At 49.9% G+C, this 20,989-nt stretch overlaps 1 protein-coding gene across 2 annotated transcripts in view; it reads right to left on the minus strand.

The window, feature by feature from the left end:
* The window catches only part of LOC149372752 (uncharacterized), a 272,987-nt gene that overhangs the window by 103,341 nt on the left and 148,657 nt on the right, over positions 1–20,989 (minus strand). Inside the window, exon 3 of one of the 2 annotated variants that reach the window (XM_089567292.1) lies at positions 20,099–20,175. The exons of the other annotated variant lie outside the window; for it this stretch is intronic. The gene's annotated coding sequence lies outside the window, so the exon portion shown is untranslated. The remainder of the gene's footprint in view (positions 1–20,098; positions 20,176–20,989) is intronic. 2 annotated transcript variants of the gene reach the window in all.

A 20,989-nucleotide genomic window follows, 5' to 3' on the forward strand; every position in this document is an offset into this window, starting at 1 on the left:
TCGTATAAAAAAAAATACAAATCCCACCATTTCATGCGCAGAGCCGTCGGACTGAGCACACTATAGAAGAAGCAAAAGGTGAAACATTGAGCACAGGGTCTAATAATAGCTACCTACGCCTCGGTCTCATTATTGCTCGGTAACCCGATGCCGTTCACTCCGCGGGCACGATTACACACCACGATAACGGCGAACACGTGACCGTTGTATGCGTTTCGGAGCCGCCCCGATATCGGACACAACTGTTATCTCCCGAGAGTCGCGGCAATTAGCCGCAACTCTTGCGGGTAGGCAAACGGGAGGCAGGATCGCCGTGATATGGCCCTCTTCAACCATTTCTTTATTTCTCTCCTTCTTGCTTCGTCCCTTTCTTCTTCCTTTGCCAAATCGCGCAGCCCCGCCGCGAGGAGCGGGAGAGCTAGTGCGGACTTTCCGCGCGCGGCCTTGCTCGGGGCACTGCGATGGTTGTAATCGCTACAGATCGCGCAATGAATGTCCCGCCGTTCCCACCGTTCGGTCCTCCACTGAAAGGCGAGACATTCCAATCTCGGCGTCGATTATGGCGACCTATAAGCCTCGCGCTCCGGGCCGAGGAGGAAGGGGGGAGGGACCAGGCAATCTATGGGTGAAATCCTGGCTGGGAACCGAAGAACGCGATGCCGACGCTGAGAAGGGAAAATAGAGAGTGAGGGAGGAATCGTCGGTGTCCTTAACCTGGTCGAACGTCGTCGGCGTAATTACAAACGGAGAGAGCTCCTCCCTCACTTCTACTTTCCTTCGCTGGAAGCCGAGGACGAGTGGGTAGCTCCGCCGCAGTGGATGCCATCCATGTAAGGCAGTGGAACGATCACAGCGGTGCTATGCGGTGCAGGTTTCGCCGCGCTACTTATATACAGTAAATGACGAAGAACGCCGATAACGGCTGTACTGCGTGGATAAAAGAAACAAGTACAGGCTGGGCGACCACGCTCCGTGAGTATAGTCAACTCACAGGAAAGAAGAAAGTGAAAGCGTCTTTCTCAAGTCGAAGCTTCGTCAACTGGTCCATAGTTGAGCGTCACGGCGGTTATCATTACCTCTTTTTTCCATCTCTCTATTTTACGTGGATAGCGCACAATTGGGAAATAAATGCATCACTTATTATCGCTCAGAGCAGGCCAGAAAAGAAACGTACCAGTAACTTCAAAAAACAAACTTAATAGAAGCGTCAGCGCAGAGTTTGAAGTCTGTTCGCAGCACCCAATTATTGCATGCGCGGAGTGACAGAGATACACAGAGAGGTCTTTTCGACAGGCTCACGAATAAAGAAGAGTGTACAGAAATTTCGACGCACTGCACTCGCTCTAAAGCTTAACTTGAACAATACCGCGTTTCCATGCAAAGTTCAAAGCCCCAGAAAGTCGAAATTTTACACGTTATTGTTCCTACAAAAGTTCCTGCACGACGGCACACAGAATAGCGATGAAAGCTTCACCGGAGTCTAACGATATTGTGACCTCGTCATTAGTGAAGGTCGATCGGGAGCAACGACCCAGACTGTAGGGAGCACTTCGTTAGTCTTGATCCCCCGAGACCCAAGCCCCGTTTGGGTGCCTAGTAGCCAACGATTAGACGCACTAAAGCGGAGGAAGGCTCGTAAACCGTGTGAAAACAAAATAAAAGTCGTAAGACATGGCTTCTCTTGTGTTGTCCTGTACGAAGCCCCCCCCCCCCCCCCCCACCCCCCCCCCCCCCCCCCCCCCCCCCCCCCCCCCCCCCCCTCCCACCCCCCCACCCACCCCGCCACCACCCCCGCCCCTCCCCCACCGTTTATTTCTTTCTTGACGAGAAGCCTGGGAATACTACATGTGACCTTCAAGTCTAAGTATCGATACAAGGGGTACGGTCAGGCCTTAGTATAGTTAACCGGCCGCGCAGCGGAAAAGGCTGTGCCATACTCTTCCCCGCATTTGCACGCTCCAGTAAAACTGCTTTCACAGCGACGCTAAGCTCTCGACTGCAGGTAATGTTCGCTTTCCCCTGCACCAAGGTGCTCTAGACATTAACGCCCCAGGCAGGCAGGCAGTGCGCTCGGCCAAGCGCCAGACCGTTAACGCCCCACCCGCTTCCTCCTCCCCACTCCCTTCTTGATGTACAGACAACGAAGGTAAGTGCCTCTACCAGCGCCAAACACCCGGCCAAGACGCCGGTGCCCAGGCTCGCAGAGGCCACAAGAAGGAGAAGGGGCACTCTCTGGCCGAGGGCTCAAAGACCTCCCTAAGAAAGGAAGGAGCCCCTAACACTAACCAGTGGTGTCGTGCGCGCTCGGCTGCCTATAGGTGCAGTGCGCAGCACCCGCTCCGCTCGGCTGAGTGCTTGCTGCTTGCTCTGTACCGCCGCCGAACGCCGAGGGGATATAGTATCTGTAGCTTCACCGGGCTCCACGACCTCCGGACGAGCGGAGAGAGGAGGAGGTCCCAGCTTCCCTCTTTCTTCCTCGCGCCTTTCCTTTCTTCCGCGCTGTTCTAGCGCCGCGCGCCATAAAAGTTGCCTCGTTTCCAAACAGCTGCTCGCGACACTTGGAGGCTCGCGGGAAGGATGCTGCTGGCGCGGGAGTCAGGGACGCGGCTGTTGTGTGGCGGGAAAAGCACCGGAGGGGAGCGCGTGGCGGAGAGGAGCCCAAGGAAGTGTCTTCTGGAAAAGGATAGCCGCGCTGAGCGCGCGCGAGAAAATAACGATCTTTTATGTCGCCGGCGTCATTGGAAGCGACGATGAGGGAGTGCTTGGGGGAATGAGGGGAGCAAAAACACGGCCGCTTGAGGGAGCCGGGATAAAGGAGTCGATGGCTGCAGAAAAATAAGATAGGCGAAGAGGAGAAAGAAAGGTAAAGGGAAGGACGAGACGACAGCAACCGCCGAGACAGCGACCGGCTCCAGAAGGTGAAGCTGGGAGAGCCGCCAGGCGCGGCCGGCTAGAAAAGCGAGCAAAAAGAGAAAGAGAGAGAGAAAGGATGAAAGAATGGAAAAGGACGCGGACTCGGGCCTTGTGCCAGGCACCAGGGTTGATAAAAACGCTGCAGGACAGTGGCGTCGCGACGTGACAAAAACAAAAAGGTAAACGCCCGCGGGGCAGGTTTTCCTGCCGCGGTTCGGGGCAGGAAACACTTTAGGAGGCTCGGGGCTGAAGGGTTTATTTTGCCTGGTCGACCCAGTAAAGTAGGGAGCAGAAAGGAAGGGCGACGCGAAACGACGCGATAATAATGAGAACGGACCTGTCGACGCTGCCCACGAAGGTGTATAAGGAGCAAGGCAGAAAGGGGCTAACGGTCAGGAGAACGAGTTCGGAAGGACGTTCCCCATTCTTCGTGGAGGAAATAAGCGGGAAAAAGGAAAGTTGCAAGCAAAACGAAGAGGCGACGCTTCTCCTTCGTTAGGGAAAGATCCGACCTTGTGTTTGCTAGGCGAAAGCCGCAGGCGCCTTGTTCTTGTTTGGATGCGGCGAGTGCAGAGGCTGTCGTGGAAGACAGGACGCCTTGTCAGAGTCCATTAACGAGGTTGGCAGGGAAATGGTTAAGCTTCCAAGGAGGAAGAGAGATTGGAGATTGTCGGAGGAGTGTCCGGTCCGGTGAAGGCTTGTATGCGTTGCTTTTGTTTCCTGGCGGTTAGAATTAACTTCCGCGACAGCCTTCGTGTCGAGTAATGCAACAAGCACAGAAGACGTCAATGTGATAGCTCCGCATGGCCTGTGAGCGGCCGGTTCGGCTTCGCTTTCTAAACGCAAACATCATTACGGCGTGCCGCGCAAACTAAGAGCTGATGATGCCCGGGTGCATACAGGCGCTGAACAATCAAGGTCTGTGCAGGTAAACAGCAAGAAAAAGTTGCGAAGCACCTGACACAGTCTTTTAAACATAATGCTATGCTTAGCTGAAGTGCAGAGTTCACTGACGCAGTATTAGAACTTTGAATAGAAAGAGCCGGCACCTGCCAAATTGCCCGCTTCTTGATTCAGAGCCGAGCTTTAATCAAACACTTACGTGGACGGCATCCCCCTAATTTGCCGCAATGCGATGACCAACAGGGTCTGCCCAGTTCAACGCAGAATTCTCTCTAAGGGCTCCCAGGGTCAAGGAGGAGGCGATGGCTGGGGTGGAGTGTTCACTGGTGGCAATGCTCAAGCCTAAAGCTAAGGGAAGACTTCCAGGCCCCATTAACAGCGTGGCAGATAGGACGCCACTTCTACAAAAAGAGGGTTGTGGCAGGATGCAGCACAGTTCAAAGGTAAAATCCACGTGCTCGTGCGTGTCCTGTTCTCTGTGAATCGAAAACAAGTGGAAACAAGGTTTTCCGAATTAGACCTTGCGGATTAACCGCTTTGGTGCACTTCCCTGCGCGCTCTCAGCAGATGAAAAACAATACCTTTTTCTTTAATTATTTTACCGTCCCATCCTCCCCCTAATTTGGCATTTCTTATACAACCCTTTGATACCGTAGCCTGTGGATGACACCGCTAGTTACATCTGAGGCGGCAGCTACAAATGCCAGTGCGACAAAAAATGAAAAGTGCACCGTGGGAAGAATAAGCACAAAATATGGCCATAAAATTATTTGCTTGAAAATATCGTATGAGAAATATCACGAAGATTTTCCTTTTGAAGAAGAAGAAGAGAAAAATTACGAGGAACTTTAGCGGCTAAAGTGCTGAAAGGCGAAAGCCTGAGTGCTGCATTCTGCTACACGATTGTTCCAATTAATGACGCTTAAGCTTCGCCTTTAGGAGTGGAACGCGATAGCGTGTAGCGCTGCCACGGAGTCCATTGAACGCCACCACCCGTTCGGCGCGATGCCTTGCCCTTTGAACGCAACGCTTTTTAAGGAAAGTAAATGGCGCAGTAATTCTCTGTCGTCTCGGTGGACACCTGAGCCGCACTGTACAGGAAGGGAGGAAGTGGAGTGAAAGAAGAAAGAGGGACCGTAATGAAGAAAATGAAAATTGTATTTGAGGAAAGGAAATTACGCATTAACTGTCCTCGCATATATCAGTAGCACTAGTCGAAAATTGTATTTGACGAAAGAAAGTTGCGCAGTAACTGTCTCACATATTTCGGTGGACACCCGTCAAAATTCGCGCGTGATGACATCACGGCAATTTGGACCAATCTGAAACGCGGACAAATACGCCTTGCTCGTCAGTAAATTGTTTTTTGAGGAAAGGAAATGTATCTGTCTCGCATATCTCGGTGCGCACCTGAACCTCGCCGTAACAGGAAGGGAGGAAGATGGGAGTGAACGAAGACACCGTATTCACTAGACGCACCTTTGTTCATTCCAAACCATCGAGCTGGCATAGCCGAGTGGAAGTGTGCTCGACTCGCACTCCGGAGGCCGGGGTTCGATTCCCAAGCTCGGCCAATTTCTTACTCGGTTTTATTTATTTATCTGGCCTGACTAGAAAGGTTAATTGGACTAATTGGTTAAGTAAGCAATTAACTAAACTCAAACTTACTTGGAGCATCACTATACGATCCCTTTAATTGGTTGCATGGCTAGTAGCCAAAGTACAATTGGCCCCGTTTGAAATTCGCGCACTGTGACGTTCCCTTTAATTGGTTGCATGGTTAGTAGCCAAAGTACAATTGGCCCCGTTTGAAATTCGCGCACTGTGACGTTACGACCGTTTCGACCAACTGAAAAGCGTGACATTTCTTGTCGACAGCTCCTGCTTACAACGATGAGGCATTAAAGGCTTCCGCCTTAAAAGACGCGCAGCACAAGCGAGGTTTCCAATTCCTCCCTAAAAACGGGGAGAATAAACCGCCTCTTCTTGAGCGTGCGACGCAGCTATTCGGGGATGTAAAACTAACGAAAAAGACGCCCCTTACGGGCAAAATACGGGCTGCCGCTACGTTTTTCTGATCGGGCCGCTAAGAGCAGGCTGAGCGGCCCCGACACGCACTCGATGAAGCTCTGACACGGCGCCATCGTATCACGCATACCGTATCAGAGCGGCGCAGGATGAGAATCCGAAAATACGACAGACAACGCGACAACGAGCGCAGGCACGTCCTCCAGACCCCGTGTTTCCGTCGTAGGGAGGAAAAGGAAAAAAGGGAAAGCACATTGTACAAAATCATCGACGGCTATACACACACGCACGCTTCCATGCAGCTTGCAACGGGAAATGCTCCTTTATATGAGCCGCGAAGGGAGTTTGGGATACGGAAAAAAAAGGAAGCTAAGGAGACAGGGACGCTTCCGTGTACGGTTCCTGCATTCTCCAAAGCAAATCTGCGTCGATAGGAGCGAGGCTTCGGGATGCATTGGTTATTTACGATAAAGCGTCGGGAGGAATGAAAACTTCTTAGCCGCCCAGCACACGTCTCGTGAGCCGCTGCGTCAAATGTATAGCGGAGCCTGCCAATCTCTTCCCTCATTCTGGTCCCTTTCTCCCTCTTTTTGCTGCTGTGGATCTGGGAAGGTGTTTTATCTAAGGAAGTGTGTATTTGAGTATTTTAGCTGCGCTTTTTTTGCAACGGTACGAAAGCCGATCGCTCTCCTCTGGCTTTCCACTAAACGCATCCTTTCCGTGACGCTAACCCCTCCTTTTCCCCTTCTCCCCACCCCATCGACTGCTGCTCCCTCCTCGGATAACCTGGGGAAGCGCGTACGGGGAAAGATGGAAGTCGTACGCTCTCGGGAGGGCCACAGACTAAGCGAGCAGGCAGTCTTAAGACAGATAGAAGAGAGTAGACCGAGGTCCTGGGAGTCAGCAGCAAACGAGGTTACGAACAGCAGCAACTTGGTTCTCCGCAGGCGCTGCGCGGTTCGCAAGCACGTCGGTACAGCAGCTCCCGGGACGAAACGCCGAAGACGAGAGAAGTAACAACCTGTATAAGTCCATCCGCCAACCCTCGCAGCCACCAGCAGCCCCGTGTCCCCTCAGCCACCTAGCGAAGGGTGCCTCTCCCTTCAACCTCCTTCGCGCCTTTTCCTTTTTCACGCTCTACCCATATATAGCCCGGCGGTGGGGCGTTTGCCACGGAGTCGCGAGATTGGATTGGCTCTTGATGCCAAGTCCCGCTACTTGGAGGGTGGTTGGCGCGATATATTTAGATATTTTTAGATGGCGGAGGCACAGGCAACGCAAGGCATCTTCTTGCCTTTTTGATCTCAGCCAACTGGCATTTCCGCTGTTCTCCTTTCTTCACTCTTTTCTCATCCTTTCGCGCGCTGCTGCCAACGCGACGGGCTGACGCAAATGAATGACGTCTCGGTGCTAAACACGTGAAAGTCTCGGCAGTCAGCCGGCGCTCCGCCACCGCGAAGACGGCGTGGCGCGGATCAACGCAGCGCCGCCGCCGGTGTCTTGCTGACACGTGGGAGCGACGCGCTGGGCTGCGCTCGTCTCAGCGCCGACTAATGAGATATGCGCCCTTTTACGAGCACACTGTGCAACGCCGCAAAGGGGGCGTCGGCCTACCGCTCTCGTCGTAACAACGGCTCTGGGGACGGAATGCCTCTCAAGACTGCCTCCAACTGCCTATTCTCAGGTGTCCTTCCTTCAAGGGCATGTGGCATTGAACGCGGGGTAGAGGCATGACAGCGCTTATTCGTTTAAGTAAGGGCGGTGGGGGGGGGGGGGGGGGGGGGGGGGGCGGTGGGTGGGGGGGGGGGCTGAATTTAAATTCATTCTTACTCCTTTGCTTTTGAGGTCATGGGGGAGCAAAAAAAAAGCCTGCACGGATTGGAGAGAGCAAAGCTGCCCGAGGAGAAGTAAATGTTACCTGGCTAGCTCACGTGAGATGCCAAGCTTAGGATGCGGAACGTAAAGATGTGTACACGAAGGGAGGAGGCGGTTAAGAAAAATATACAAGCAAATGAACAACAGAAAATTTATAGAGCTTTAATAGTCGACAGCTGCGCCACCTGTGCCCCTCTACAACGCCTCCCCCTTGCCCAGAAAGTCGCTCACTAGGTCGCATCTTTTCATCTCCACACACTCTACCTAGCAGCCTTTAGCAAATAAAAATGGCAAGTTTCTGAACGTGGAAACAATCAACTACATGATAACCATGCCTTCATTTGGTTCCAACTACTTCTTACGATTGATAATAACTAATTAGCGGATATTGCGTGGCACAGTGATACTGAGTGCTGTGAGGTCGGCTGTAATGGAGCGCTCCGAGTTATTTTTCCTCAACTTGGAAGAAAGAAATGGGCTTTTGCAGGGCATGTAATGTGAAGCAAGTTAACCGATGGTCCTTAAGGGTAACGTAGTGGATTCCAAGAGAAGGCAAGCGTAGCAGGGAGCGGCAGAAGTTAGGTGGGCGGATGAGATTAAGAAATTTGCGGGGATTCCGGTGGCCGCAGCTGGCGAAGGACAGGGTTAATTGGAGAGACATGGGAGAGGCCTTTGCCCTGCAGTGGACGTAGTCAAGCTGGTGAATGTGATGAACTCGGGTTTTTTAAGACGATCGAAATCTCAGCACATGAGGCACTTTTGCATTTTGCCTGCACCAAAATGCCGCCATCGCGGGCAGTAGTCAAACTCGCGAGCTCGGATTCAGCACAAGAATGCTGAAGGCATTGATTCACCGCGGCAGGCCCTTTATAAAAAGTGGGAAAAGTGCAACCTGAATTGATACGTTCATGACCTCATAATGCGCGGGCTTACAGCCATGCGACAAATACACCATGCTGATGCAGCGGGGTGTCAAAGAAAGCACACCTCGTGCGATGCCTTTTCTCTTTATCATCGAACCAGTGTCTGGCCCTGGAGTGTGTTTCAATGAAGCGAATTTCTCCCCGCCGCTTTGAGAAAGCGGGACTTTGTATTTGAGGTCTTCATCTCGAGCGAGCACTTGTGCTCACGCGGAGAAGGCCGCATTTCCGGTCGAGGCCGTTGCCCGAGACCTTGTCGGCGGCCAGAGCGCCCACGCAAGCAAAATTTGCACGCATCAAGCGGAGCGCAAACAAAGACACTTCGTCCTCCAGGCGCTCGATAGAACCGCGCCGGCTTCCATAACTCGTACGTGGTTGCCATCGCTGATCCGGAACAAAGAGGGAGCCATAGACGCCGTTCCACTGCTGCTTTCGCTTCCTCTCTGGCCCTTCTGTTTGCCCTCGACGGGTCAAGATCCGTAAACTAGGCTCGCAAGGCGAGAAGCAGCGCGCACAGTGCCCGGCACGTTGAGCCGGAATCGAACTCGATTTAAGAGGGTACACGCACGCCCACTGTTATCTCCAGCGCGTTTTGTTTGGAGAGTGCGCCTCGAGTTGCGGGGCGGAACGTTGTGACGAGGCCTTCAGCAGGAGTCGTCCGTTAGATGACTCTTGCGTCTGCGGACTTTCGATTGCAAAGAATGGCACGCACGTTTCACTCGAACACGCAAGGCGTTCGCTGCCCATTCTGCGTCAGATAACAAAAAAAAAATAAACAGAAAAAATTTCTGATGAGTGCCGCACACAAGGACACCAGAGTAGGGAGTCGCACGCCGCCGTTGTTGACGACGTCCCGCCAGAGTTTAAGAAATGGAAAGTCTCTTCAAAGCTGCGGTTGCTGGAACGATACTAAGATTTGTTTATAAACTCAAACCTTATTTGAACGCATTTCAAACGTCCACGTGTGGTTAACAGTTGCTGCGAACGCCGTTCGGACTCGCGGTCAGCAGCGAGGTCTTCCATAAAAAAAAAAAAAGACCATAAGTTGCACTTGAAAGCCTCGGCGGAGTTTAAAGCGGACGGCGTTCTCTTTTATGGAGAAGGAAAAACTGAGAAAGACGCCTCATGTAACCATAACCGCCGCTCCTTATGCTGCCGTTACATGAATTAAGGGCCAAAATTGTGATGCCGCAGAAACAGAAAGTGCTGTTTGTGACTGGGAGGATTGCTGACTTTCTACAGAGCTTTGCTGAACCACGTAAACGCTACCTTTCATTACATGGCTATATATGCGAACGACATCGTGCGCTGCTACCTGCACCCAGCCATAGAAACACAATCTGTAGAATAGAAATGCTCTTATAAAGAAGAATTCTCGGCTCAGTGGTGAAGATTGCACATCACCACTGTGCCCTGAGGCCTGCTCCTCATTCAGCCGAAGAAACCTCAAGGTTCTGTGCCGCAACTCCCTTAAGCACTGCAGCCATCACCGCAGTTCTTTCAATCCTTAGGACTAAGGGATGCTCCATCTTGAACGCCCTTTAACGACGACAGCGCGCTGACGGCCGCGTGTGGGTAATCGATGGCGCTGAGCACGCATCGGAAGCTGGAGACGATGAGTGATGGACCGACGCTGTTAGCGCGCGGAATACACCTGATGTAAACAAAATGTGCGTGAGTCCTTGCTGCGTCCTTTCTGTGTACTTCCGCTTCCTGCCTTCACAATCTTGTTCGTGCCCATGAACTCGTTGTTTCCGGCCTGTCCGTCAACCACGTAATTAACTGACCTGTCGGCTTAGTGTAAGCAACACACACACACACACACACACACACACACACACACACACACACACACACACACACACACACACACACACACACACACACACACACACACACACACACACACACACACACACACACGCGCACGCACGCACGCACGCACGCACGCACGCACGCGCACGCACGCACGCACACGCACTCTCTCTCTCTCTCTGTCAACATATGATACTACCGGGTCATGAACACAGAGATCCTCTGCCCGCACCCCCTGGCCTAGTTCGTTCATGGCTGAACGCCAATAGATCTGCTACTTCACAAAAAGCGCAGGGCGGAATCACGAAAGGAGGCGGCAAGCCATACAAAACACACGCCACGTTTCGTCCTGCTTTGCATCTGTTTGCTCACTTTTGTCTTGATCTCGGCGCGCAGCAATTTGTTCCTAAGGTCGCCAGCACACAACAGCCGTAAACGTCAAGAATAAACTGACGCTGCGCAACGAAGTCGCACACACAGCGCGCGAAACAAAATGGCAGACGCCACAAAGACCTGCTTGCGTAAGCGTTAGTTTCGCGGTGTACTGAATGCTCCGGAAATATTTATTAATTGCACCGCAGGTGCTTGTTCTTTTTTTTTTTTTTTGGTCGCGTTGCCGCGTTCCCACTCACAAAGCGGCAATAGAGGAAGGGAAGTGATGCGTACTGAAATGACTGCGAATGTCGCGGGAAAGAGGTGATGAAAGAAATGGAGGGAGAGGGCGCCGACAGCCGAAGCGCGCTCTCCGGAAGTATGCAGGCCTGACGCCGCCGCCGTGAACCCCTTTGCGAGGCGGATGAGTGATGGCGATGGCCGCCGACGTCGTTCTATGCTGTCGCGCAGCGATAAGGCAGCGCCAACTGGGAACAAACGGGCGCTCGCGAAAAAGGGTTTGGCGCACGTCACTGTGTCTCTGGGTCAACGTGCCCGTTTTTTTCTTGCTCTTCGCTCGGTGTTGTTTCAGTCTTCGAAGATGCTCGCTTCTAACCTTGCTCTTCGTTTAGTGTGGCCCTAGCTTTCCGACGAAGCTCGCTCCTTCTTGCTTTTATTAGGTGTTTTCGAATGAGTGCAATTTCGGGTCAGTGCTTTGTGATGGGACGGGTGGATGGGGCTTTGAATGATAGCCGCTTGCGAGCACCGCTTTGGTGTGAAATGCAATGGGGAAATGAAATGAAAATAGGTTTGGTTTATTGGGGTTTAACGTCCCAAAGCAACTAAGGCTATGGGGGACGCCGTAGTGAAGGACTTCGGAAATTTTCGACCACCTGGCGTTCTTTAACGTGCACTGACGTCGCACAGCACGTTTGGATAGGGATAGTTTTTAGAACCATGAGAGCATATGTTGTAAAAGTAGGTTGCGGAGAATACAAGCAGCCACATTTCTGGCTATGAAACATTCCCTACTGTCTTGGAAACAGGTTTTAAATTAATCCCGACAATCTCAGAGCTGTTGGATGAAGCTGAATCAAAACACACTGAAGAGTCCAATCTAAAGGGGACAAAATGAATTTTCTCAAATTGCGAATGTCTTTTGCTAACTGTTCTTATCATTCTGAGCAGCAGTGCATCGGTTGCTTTTGTTTTTTCTTCTTTTTCATATATTCCTTCCAGGATGGACCTAATGCTCTGCAGGCGCCGACACAAATGATCATCTTTGCGCCCCGTAAAGATTTTCTCGCGACTGCAGGGCACCTTAGTTATACCCGCTGTTGCTCGTAGGAAAGCACAAAAATAAAGCCCTGCACACCAGAGCCCCCCGGGGGCACCTTCATCCTGCCCCTTCGTAACACGGACCCTGGATGTCCAGTACTAATGACAGGCCTCGCTCGCTCCCGTTCTTCGAATCCTTCCAGCCGGTCCTCACTAATAGGCGGATTCCCCGTCCGTGTACATCCTCGTCTGAGATTCTCTTTTTCTTCCTCCACCCTTGCCCCATCGTTCTTAGCCGGTCAAGACACGCGCGTGGCCGCCATTTGTCCTCTGGCATGTCGGGATACTCTTGTTACACTGGATTCCCGAGCATCTTGCTGAGGCCCTGCGCGCAAGCACCTCGCTGTCCGAACAAATGAAACAGCCCAGGAAAAGCAAATACGGTGCACCAAGAAGTCACAGAAGACTGCCTATACTAAGAGCCCCAGGTCAGAACATCCGCGCCGTCTAAGCGGAGGTCGTATCCTGAAAGCGTAACCTAAAATACGATACTTTGAACGCAAATGCTCGCAGTAATACTACATAGATCTTTATAAACTCACGTAGCATTCTAACCACTCGCTAATGAACCAAGGTCGCTACTCTAGCAGATCGATAATCTGTGAGTTGGCTTATTATGAGTACAGGTGAAGAAACGAGTGGTGCACCTAAGAGCGCACTAACACTGCGGGCAGCAAGACCAGCGCTTTTGCACTACGCTTTCGCGGTCACTGTCTCGGAGTATGCCAAGCTCTCAAAAACCAAGAAAAACAGTCAATGAAAAGCGCACTCCGGAATACTTGCGTTTGTTTAACTGCCAACGCCCCTGTTTTTAGAGCTGTCCACCTACTACTTGGTCTTAATCTCTTCATCGAATACAAGCTAGGCTATATTGGACGCGTTAACAAACACCTACCCATAAGATTAACGCAAAGTAATCGAATGCGGGCATTCAATAACGACTGCTGTCCTTGCAGCTATACCTGCTTTTCTGATATTTCTGATCCGAACAGGCACGTCAACGTTTCACAGTCAAAAGCCCGACGACAAAGGTCGAAAAGACCTCCTAGGACTATGCCGTTTCGCACGAACACAGCCGAGTGGTAAATCCCACGTTGGGAACCTGCAGGCCTGTTCTCCTAATGGCGTCCCAAGACTTCCCTTCTTCGCAATCCTTTCGTATACCGGTCGGCTTCACTCGCTAATGGCAGTCGGGGCCCATCTGATCAGGACATCTTCTGCGCCTTCTGGCCTGCATTGTTTTGCTTTGTGCTCGTGGAAGCGTACGTGTGCTCGCTACATGCCGTCTTTGGTCGGCAACCATGGTTTTCCCACGAAGAACGGCAGTGTACGCACAAGAGGCGACCCTTGGCGGGATAAAGAAAGCAAGATAAGGAACAATCGGATGCGGCAGCCTGCAGACAGGGTCCAGCAGCCATCCAACGCCGTACGTTCTATTACGCGCCCAGGCGAACAGGTTAATGACGTCGCTAGAAGTTCCGTGCGCAACGGAATTGCCTCTCTGGGCATCGTATACGAAGAGGTGGGCATTCGCCAGCCATTTATTTTTCGTGTTCTCATTCTTTTGCCGCAGAAAGTCTGAAATGCCGAGTCGAGCAGTGCCAGAACAAAATTTAGCCAACTAGGCAACAAAAGCGCTGACACATGTTCTTGGTAATGAAGCAGTCAGATGAGAATTTAGGACCACAGCAATCATGCCTGTGCAACGTTTGTCACGGCCACTCGGGGAGACCGAGCAGTCATGACAATGGAAGACTACAACGTACCGCTACGCGCAGCCAGAGCTACTAAGCCTCTTGCGTTAGCCACAACGCCGGCGCTAACTGCATCATTGCTTGTGTTGCACTGGCACAGAGGTGTCGCCATGAAATGCGTTAAGGTCATAGTTAGGCAACCATTTGGTCTAAAGTGAAAGCCTTAGCGCGTACTCGTATCAGCGTGTACTCGGTTTAGGGCCCGCGCCGAAGCTAAATGCGAAGAGCAATCTCTGTGACACTCAAAGCAGATGCTTTACCTCTTAACATTACTACAGCGAACAAGCTGCTATGAAAGATATAGTACTGCTACCGTCACGTCAGATAATAATAGGCTGCACACGCAGGTCCTTATTGACAAACTATAGACGTTTAGGCCACTAAGCTTCAGACCGCCAAATCAGCGAACTAGATTTTAAAAAAAAGTTTCCCAGAAGAAAATTCATTTGAACCGAAAACATGAATTATTTTTTCAAATTCTCACTTCGAAATGGAAAAAAAAAATTGTTACGCGCAGGTACAGGCGTGATCTGCACAAATTTTCTTTTTAATATTTTTTTTAAGTTTTCAATTCTGAATTCGACTGGACCCCCTGCGCAAATGCAACCGCTTGTCCTATATAGGCAGCGCGCGAAGCACACTGAAGCGGACTGACAAGTTTTATTTCCAAGCTTGAAAGATACCCGTAGATCAGGGCTCGGATCCCTTCCACCCATCGTTTATTTTGAACTCCTTTACTCTCTGCTTGATGTGTCGGGAAGCGAAGTAATGTGCCAGGCCGTGATATTCCTCTCTTTTTCCACAATTTTGACAACTTTGTTGCAGTGTGAAAAGATGTTATTTTTATTGCTTATCTTTCTTCCCTTTTACCTGTTGAAATGCAGTGAAAGATGGGTATTTTCCAAAAGAACGCCAACAACGAAGTTCCACTGGCTGGGAGAAAACGAGCATTCGTTGCCACTGTCACTCTCTACCCTTCCGCATTTGAGGCACCAAGCATAGAATCAGGATCCCGACGGGACGAGACACATCGAACCATCGGGGTGAGTGACCATCCGGGGCACGGACCCGAATGTCTCCGCAAAGCGAGTCCCATCCGTATCCGTCCGAGTCAAGCGAGGGTCAGAGCGTAGACATCTGGACTGCATCCAAAGTGCTTCCGGCTTCTAGGAGAGCACCAGCGTATACGAGTATAAACACGCGCAACGACAACGTAAAACTCGCAGAGCCGGTCAGGAAAAGGCCCCGACAGTCCTGCACTGATACGAGAACGAAATTTATGCTCTCTACGCCAATACTCCTTTCCTTCGCTCCAAGAGGTGATCTGTGGCGCATGATTTTGTTTAGTGCCAGTGTGAGTCGAGTCGCCTAGCGATTAAAAAAACTCAGCATAAACGCTGTGCGAACTGTTGTGAGGTCTCTCTTTCTCAATCTGAGTTTGTATGCGCGTGCGTGCCCGAGTGCGCGCGTGAGCATCTGAGTTAAATTTAAAACGTCCTTCGTGGAGATTCTACTCAATGCATGCTGATTTTTGTGGATCTTATCTGAGCTGATCAAAAAGGCAGCCTTAACGCCAATCGTAGCCCGGATAAATGCACCAATTAACGTACAGGCATTATTTTTATCTTGTAGTTTTTAGCCACAATCGTAAGGACATTTAGCCAGATAGTATTTGGTCAGGACTGCTTCTATGCAGAAACCTTAACCAGCTGCCTTAACCCATGGGGTCTGTGCGAATAGTACATTTTGAAAACTGAATCGAATACGAATAGTGTAGTAAAAAACCTAATCAAATACAAATCGAACTGATAGAACCGAATCCAATACGAATCATATTTGTGTGATTATTCTACTTTCGCGAATATTCGCGAATATTTATGCGAGACATCGAAGCTCTTGCGGCGGCGATATAAACCATGAAGATAAAGCAGTAGCCATGGAAAGGCGCAACAGTGACGTCTACATGAGAACATGCAATACGAAGTCAGTACTTATTTGACTGTCATGTCATGCACATAATAAAATTACCTTTTGCCACAGAAGACGACAGCGAACAAACTAGCGCCTAATTTCAGTCGATGAGAGGGGACGACAGTTTGCGCCATGAACTCCGATATCAGGCATGACGGTATAGATTTGCTAAAGATTGCTGAATCCTGTCACGTCATCCAGTCTTGAAGGCCCTATGTACTAGCGTTATGAACGCCACCACAAGATTGTACCGAGTTTCGATGCTGAACCCTCTCTTCCACACAGGCCCATCGCGGCAGCATTCTGTACGACATCGCAGTGGGCTATGCTTTTGAAACAGCCGTCGGAAGAAACTACGGCTTGCCCTATTCGAGGTTCCTGAAAATTATTAAAAAAAGTATTCGAAAATATCAGATCGGATTCGATTTCTTTCGAATAACTTTCAACGCACTATTTGATTCGTTTAGAGACGAATAGATATTGGATTAGTTATTCTAAAATTCCGAATATTCGCAAACATTCACAGTAAACTGTGCTCCCTCCAAAACAACGGGTTGAAAGATGTGCATTGGGAAGCTTGCAAACACTGCCTACAGCTCTCTCGCTAATGCACACAGCCATCCGTGAGTAACGTCTACGCCAGAGAGACTCTATTGCGCGGACACCATAGCCCCTAGCCATAACGAAGCTAAAGCACTCCAACAGCACAAAGGACACACATGCGGAAAAAAGGCAACTATGCAAATAGTACACGAAAGAATTAAATCCGATTTTCAAAGATTTCCTGATTTCTTAGTGCTGGAGATTCCTTAAGAACGCACCTGAGGATGAGCAGCCACATAGTGCAGTGTCACGGATGAATTTTTACGAGCACCTCGGTCGCAGAAGCCATGAGTAATATCATCGCGTTTCACACCCAGTACTGTGCATTAGCTGTGGCTAGTGTTCCTTAGGTTTCCGCAACCACATGTAAAACCACATGCAGTTGTAAAACTGCAGAATTGGCGCTCTTCGCAGAGGAACCGGTGACCTCAAACCAATTATGTGACGCGTAAGCGCTCATTAAAAATTTCTCGCGGGCTAATTTTTTGTTTGTACTATAGACCCAGTTTTCAAACCCCACAAAAGCTCATGAATGACCTGGAGGTAGTTAGTGGCGTGATTCAACAGCGCTCAAGAATGCGATGTCATGAATTTCAGCTTTGCTTGCAAGTAAAGGTTGCCGAACATCAGCGCTTGCGGTGCATGTTATTTCTCCAGCACTTATCGTTACGCGCTCTCTTCCTCTCACTTTGCGCGAATATGTCAGGATAAATAAATGGAGCATGTACTTACTTTGCTTTCTCCATAGGAAATATTCGTGGAAAGGCGCTGTGCCAGCATTGACGCTATGCGCCCGAGCTTTCTAGCAACGCAGTGATATTTTTTTTTCTCGTACTCTCTGGCGCTAAAGTGAAATTATTTTCAGCTGGTCTAGAACAGCAGAAAATTGCTTCCGACTTTTACTCTCCGCCAGCGTTTTTCGCGCCGTCATTCGGTTCGCAATTTTGTCGCAATCCCTTAACATCGACAGCAACGCAGGGGGTGCCGACTCCGAAGTCAAACACGATCGCCGGTCAAGCTGACGCCGATTGCTGCAGACAAAGTGAGGCCGACTGAGAAAGCGAACCGGTGCAAAAGCTACAAAAAAAAAAAACATAATATACATGCATATGCACAGTGACCTGCCTAAGTCACTCTTATGGAGAAGAAAGCAACAACAGAACAACAACAGAATAACGGGCACGTCCCCGCACTCCGCGTTTCAAACTCGGCGCGGCGCTCAGAAGGTAACGTGACAAGAAAAGCAGCGTCTAACACTAACGTTTCTCGTTTTTACTTGGAGGAAGAAAAACGCCCCCGTTCTTTCTTGACCAAGCCAAAGAAAGAAAGAGAGAAAGAAAGAAAGGAAGAAGGAAAGGAAGAAAGAAAGGAAGAAAGAAAGGAAGAAAGGAAGAAAGAATGAAAGAGAGAAAGAAAGAAAGAGAGAAAGAAAGAAAGAAAGAAAGAAAGAAAGAAAGACAGAAAGAAAGAAAGAAAGAAAGAAAGAAAGAAAGAAAGAAAGAAAGAAAGAAAGAAAGAAAGAAAGGAAGAAAGAAAGAAAGAAAGAAAGAAAGAAAGAAAGAAAGAAAGAAAGAAAGAAAGAAAGAAAGAAAGAAAGAATAGCGTCCGAGGCAATAAGCCGAACCGTAACTGTGCATGAGTGGGAAGGGAGGGGGGGGGGGGCATTGAAACAGGGCACTGCAGGCGCCTTCACTTTCTTTTTCCCTTCAGACTTCAGCGCCACGCGCGGTAGCCTGTTTGTTTGCAGCAGTACGCATGTACCTGCGGATTTGCGCGCCTGCATGCCGCGCGTTTGTACGCCTGTACGGTGCGCGCATCTCTTGCTATCCCAGAAAGCAAGCAGCGCGCGAACGCCGGGTGGCGGCAGCAGCGTCGCTGGCCGGCGAATCTCTGCGTTCGGCAAGCACGGCAACCCGGTGCCATGGGTACACGTAAAGGTTTACGTGCCTGGCCGGGGTGCTCTCTTGCGCTGGCTGGAGCCACCGCTTCTTCCACCGCCACCTTTCTTTCGCTCTCTCTCTCTCGTTTTTTCCTGCTCGACGAACGAGCTCGAGCTCTCGGTGCGAGAAGCATGCAGAGCCGATAATGCAGCGCCGACCGGTAAGAGCCGCGCCCAGCACAAAGCGTGATGCCATGGGCAAGAGAAAGAAGAGTGGATCAAGTAGTGGAAGGTGTGCGCGTGCGTTCGTGTGTGTAGTCGTTAAAGAAAGGTTATCTGCGGCGCTAAAAGGAAGCTCCTGTAAAGGAACGGAAGGAGAAGAAAGGCTTAAGCGGAGGCCTATCAAAAAACAAAGGAAAAGGAACTTCAGCAGCTGCCGCTTTCTTTGCTGAGGGGCGGCCGAGATAGCGAAGTCGTAAAGGGATTCTGTAAGGAGCATCCAGCCCCCGGAGATCCTCGCAGTGAAAGCACGCCGGGAACAGAGACGGTGTAAGCTTGTGTCTATACCTGACAGTGCCCCATACGCGGCTGTACAAAAGAGCGCCATTCTATAGGAAAAAGCCCCCAAATGCGAGTAACACCGGTCACACTGGAGACACAGCCGGTTTCTGCTCGGTCGTCAAGGGTTAAAAAAAAAAACAAAAAAAACACGCTAAATGCTAAAGAAAAAGGCATTGTGAAGAAAACGGTTGGTTCGGTTCTTACCATGCGCAGAACAGTGCGGGAAAAAAGAAGCAAAATGTAAATATAAAAACGAGCCGGTAAAAGCAGCAGGCAGCTTTCCCTTGTAACAGACGTCGTTCGAGCGGGAACTTCTTGGACCAGCCTCTCTGCAGCGTTCAATAAATAACTCCCACAAGTCGTGGCCCAGTCGGACAAGAAGCTCCGAGGCTGGCACGCTCGTGGCGGTCACGGTTTCGTGGCGTCCCGGTCGCCCACTTCGCTCTCTTAGTTCACACCTCTCTTTTATTATTATTTCTTGCTTCTGAATGCCAGTGTTGCTAGTGTTGCTCCTGCAGCAACGAGGTTTGCAGCTCTGACCCAAGACGAACGTACGCGTTCAGCGACTGCTTTGGAAGCGTCCTGGGAGAACACCAATCTTAAGCAAAGGAATTGTTTACATCGTACTGCTTTCTTGTTCTTTTTTTCAAGAGCCCTCTTTTCCCACAGCTATAAAATTACACACGTTGATCTAAAATGCACATGCGCTTTCAGTATGATGCTTATAGTACGAATTCTGATAGATCTGAACTCTCCTTGTGAGACTCATTTTGGAAAGCATTTCGTGAACTTCACTGCACGACTGCGACTCCTTCTAGTATACCCAAAGGGTGAAATTAGCGGACGACAATATTGTAAAGTCATTGCTTGTGTTTGTGAAAATAAACCCCCAATTTATTTCAGCGTTAACAATTTATACATGTACAAGCTTGCTTGCATATATCACCATAATCTGTCTCGACCGTACGTGCCCACCCTCGTCGACGGCATTGCATTGCGGCTTAAACTATACTACAATAGACGCATTAGGGCACGTCCGTACTGAAATTTACAGTAATCGTTAGCATAACATTAAAGTAATTACCTTTGAGCGCTCCATTCAAGCCGATTAATTAGCGACGATTAAGCGTACACTTTAGTTAAGTTTAAACCCTCACAATTCTCACCTTGTGCCACCGTCGCAAGAAATGGGTCTTCAACTGGAGATAAACCAGGGGCGCTGACGGAGTGCACGTTGCGAACACTGAAAGAAAAAAGAAGAAATGCAGCCATTATTGCAGCGAACTTCTAAACAGCAGCACAGCAGCAAGAAATGACAGTGTCTTCCTGTAGTTAATGCGTTCGCGGATTTCGAATGAAAGTCAAGCTGCGCATGACCTTTTAGGAATTGCATACAGGAAAACAAAATGTCTGCAGTTGAAGGAATAAAGAGAGGTCACTGAGTTTGTAAAATAAGTCATTATCAGGGTTTCGTATCTGTACACTTCTATAAGACAGTTTCGTTTAATTAATAAGTACGTGAAATGCTAGCTAAGAAGGTTGCGTCCGTTTCTTGCTGATAACGCAGAAGACGTTACGATATTGACAGTCTTTTCAATATTTTGCTCCAGTCGCACGTAAAACACGAAGAAAGAAACGCCAGTGAAATACACACAATATCGAAACAGCAGCGCACGTTGTTTGCATGAAAGTGGGACTAGGGTTATCTGCCTTCTGCAAAATCCCGTGTTCATATCTCCTTTGTTCCTGTGCATATCGATATATGTAAAATTATGCCGCATTTTTTCTCTTTTTGTCTCAATCATAGCTAATGAGCAAGCCTCATTATGCGAGGCCATGTTCACTAGCTTTGAGACCAGACCGGAGAAAAAAATAATAATAAAACAGGGGGAGCTCCTGCTTTCGCCTTATTAATGCACGCCTGCGAGTTAATAACTTCACAACGAAGCATCTCCTCTTTAAGCTAATTAGGCGAGACGCTCGAGTCAGGGCGAGGGCTTCGTATACACTGTCCCTTCAAAACCTGTCAGCGTTTGCGCCAGAAAGTTTCCTGGCTG

This window comes from Amblyomma mixtum, chromosome 1, assembly GCF_055824585.1.
Source record: "Amblyomma mixtum isolate Tamu chromosome 1, ASM5582458v1, whole genome shotgun sequence".
In the NCBI taxonomy this organism is placed as follows: Eukaryota; Metazoa; Arthropoda; class Arachnida; order Ixodida; family Ixodidae; genus Amblyomma; species Amblyomma mixtum.